Raw genomic sequence first — 3,472 nt, 5'->3', positions numbered from 1 at the left:
TGGTAACACTTTATAATAAGTATACACAATTAAGTGTTAGTTAAGCATTAATAAATACTGAATTCTATATACTCATTAGCATGTAGTTTAGAAATACAGTGCTTATCAATGATGAGTAAAACATTTTTAACTGTGTTTATAAACTACATACTAATGAGTATTCATGTGTTATAAATGATGAATTCAGAATTTAAAGCTTAACTCATGCTTAATAGTGTGTACTTATTATAAAGTGTTACCAAAGTGTTTTCTGAGGTCACTATGACTTTTGAGCAGCCAAATTTGTCCAAGCAGTTACACACATTGGTGAAGGGATTCAACTCTAATCTGAACATCCTTGAAATTTATTGAATGTTTGTGCCAAATTTCTGTCAAGGTGTTTTTCAGATGTGTTGTCCATGAATAAGAGACGGACGGACAAATCACAAGTGATGCATTACAACTCCTATATCAATATCACAATATTACAGCAAAGTAATTAACCTACTAGCTTTTCATTTCTCAATCTGTCATACAGTTTAGGTGTGTGTTTCAGAGTCAGGACACTCACCGCCCCAGAGGAGTGCTCTCCCCAGATGAAACAGTTGAGGACAAAGCAAATTCCAAAAACCACTGCAGGATACAGAGTTGCCGTCTGGAGGGGAGACAGAACAAAAACAAGTTCAACCTTGTCATTTACTGCAACACGATTTTAAAATGCATAAAAAATGAACAGCCGTGTTTGCAAAACAAACAGTGGATTTGGGCAGAAAATGAGTGAATACACAAACTCAGGAGTGGTGAAATTATTTATAATATGTTATTGACTCACGCAAAATGCTCCTTTCTTCCACCTGTGGCCCTTCAGTGTGCGGTACAGTCTACCAGCAAAGTAGCCACCAAACACACTGTAGGAAACACATCAAGTGATTCAAAAAAAATTAACACACATGAAAATAAGCATCTTTAGATTTTTGGGGAATTCAGACATGAACAAGGTTCTTACCCCATGAACATGAAAAGGAAGCAAGAAGTGGTCATCAAGGCTCCTCTACTGGACGGAGACAACATACCCAACATGGCGACAACTACACACACAGGAAACACTAAAGTTAATTCACAATGATGTGATATAGATGTTTTTATAACATATTTTATTTTATATTCATTTTGACTAAAATCAAAGTGATTAGAGAAAACTCTTCACATTTACTAGAACAACACAAAACACCCAGACCACTCTGATATCACGGTGTCAGCACAGCACTGAGTCAGTTCGCTTCAGGTGATCACATCTCACTTCCTTGTTTTATATGCAAATAAACGGGTGTGCCTTGTTCTAAGCCAATCAGGCAATTGATAGCTTTCACTGACGTCACTTCCCAGGGACCTGGCGGTCAAAAGCAACATTCCAAAGTGGCCCCGCAATGGACTTTCTATGGACAAACAACCGAGTAATGACTTAAATTATCTGCCAGCAGCCGAAAAAGAAAGATATAAAAACAACTTTGAAGTTTTGGGCACTTGTGACCCATATTCAACACCAGCTGCTGTATACCAGCTGTTTAAAATGACCAGTTCCCTGCCGAAGCTCGAGTTGGGCGATGTTTACATTTACCTGGTGGAGAATCCATCGTCCTCCACCGCTTGTAACCAATATTTCCGGTGTTATGGTTCAACTGGTTTCTGATTAAAAGCCCCATTTTGTAGTTTTTTTTATCTTAAAATAATGTTTCTGAACTCGTTGAAGTGGTAGAAATGTACCTGTAACTTTCCTGTGTGGGAACACCGTCCTGGTACCGCAGCTCCGCTGAGCTCCACAGTCTGAGTTCCAGCTCACTGAGCCCAGGCTCCCTGCTCCTCTCACCCACAAACCAGCTCTGTGTTGGGCTGCACGGTGACCAGCTTCCCCTCTCCTTCCCCCCGGAGCTTTGCTACGCACCGCTACCGACGGCAACGATGACGGCGGTCCGATAGCAGCGGGACCGGCGGCGGCGGCGGCGGCGGCGGCGATGGTAACCCAGCGGGACCGCCGCCACCGGACACGGCAACAGCACCGCCCACGGCGGCAGCGACACGGTAACGGGGGTCGGGACCGACCGCGGCGCGGCGAGGACGATGTTGTTTAGCGTATTTTCAGAGTGTTTTCCTTAGTTCGTAACTTTAACATGACAGGCTTTGTCATACTGTGCAGTGTTGTGCAGAGTGAGAGTAGTGTGGCGCTGACTGACTGTAGATTGGAGGAATAAGCCAGGTTCACTCACAGAAGCATAGTAACAACGCTGCAGTAACATGTGAACTGTGGCTTTATTTGTGAATTTGTGACAAATCTGCGGACGGAAGTGCAGCACAGCTGTTGTTCGGTACGGTAACCAGTTAAATCAGACACCAGTTGGGCCATAACACCGGTATTTTTGAAGCAGCAGGGAGCAGTGTGTGTTTTTCTGCCTTGTCCTAAGCCGCGGACAGCGGGGAAGTGGATTGTTTTGACCGCCAGGGGGGCGTTCCATACGGGCCGTGACGTCACATGAAAGCTATCAATTGACCCTTTGTCAAGGCCCCGCCCCCCCACGGTTACTGTTGCTAGGTTGGACAAACAATGGTCACGGAAGGGTCAACTCCCATTGGAAACCATTGAAAATTAGGAAGATTTAAATTGCTAGTAAGGGAAATTTGAATTAACTTACATATCAGAAAAATGGTGTCCGTGATAGAAGACAGACGTGGCTAAAGAACGATTGAACGGGCATTACCCGACTTTTCCGAAAAATGGGGAAAAATCATTGTTTTGGTCACTCACTAGCTAGTAGCTAACGGCGCTAGCTAACGTTAGCTACAAGCTAACGCTTAATCTCCGCCGATCTCCCGTTTCTCCTCGTAAAACTTCACAAAGTTAAAAAGACATTAGTGGCGGTAATGTTACGTTTGCTAGATAACTTTGAAGGTATTAGATCTTCTCTGTTTATGAACACGACCAGAGAGTGGACTGGAGAATGAATGAGCTTCAATAGCACTTCAGTAATACAGCCAGGGAAAAACGGGCTCACTTCTCATGAGGACTGCACACAACAACAACAACAAACAAAACTTTGCAGTTAACCCCTGACCTATGCCTACAGCTCCCCCTAGTGGACCACCCCCAAACCCTATTATTAAGCTCAACTAAATACATAACAGAAAGTTAAAGTAATATTATATACAGTACATAGGCTAAGTATGTTTATTGATGTCTTGTGTTTGGGGAATGGGATAAAAATGACTCAAATACGTTACAGATATTGTGAGTTGCTATTGCAGGAACCCCAGGCACACATTTTAACCATATTGAAAAATTATAAAGTAGTTTTTGCCCAAAAGTTGCTATCTACCTATCTTGTTTCATAGGGTTTCATTCCAGGGTTGTCCAACCTTAGAATGTTGTGCAACATGTGACATGGGGAGAAGCGCTCTGATTGGTGGAACAGCAGACCAATCAGAAGGCCAACAAAGGGTC

General features: G+C 43.1%; 1 long non-coding RNA gene across 1 annotated transcript; it reads right to left on the bottom strand.

Moving 5' to 3' along the window:
• Window positions 1-547: 547 nt before the first annotated feature.
• On the bottom strand, window positions 548-1,062 carry LOC146960202 (uncharacterized). Its single transcript, XR_015035500.1, has 3 exons — window positions 986-1,062; window positions 812-887; window positions 548-634 (listed from the first exon to the last, which is right to left on the bottom strand). It is a non-coding gene; the product is annotated as an uncharacterized LOC146960202 (long non-coding RNA).
• Window positions 1,063-3,472: the final 2,410 nt, after the last annotated feature.

The sequence above is a fragment of the Trachurus japonicus genome, unplaced genomic scaffold (assembly GCF_045865225.1).
Source record: "Trachurus japonicus isolate A0001 unplaced genomic scaffold, Traja_1.0 AP030597.1".
NCBI classification, from domain to species: domain Eukaryota; kingdom Metazoa; phylum Chordata; class Actinopteri; order Carangiformes; family Carangidae; genus Trachurus; species Trachurus japonicus.
Note: the sequence above shows the minus strand (reverse complement) of the source record. Positions and strands in the feature narration are given on the sequence as shown.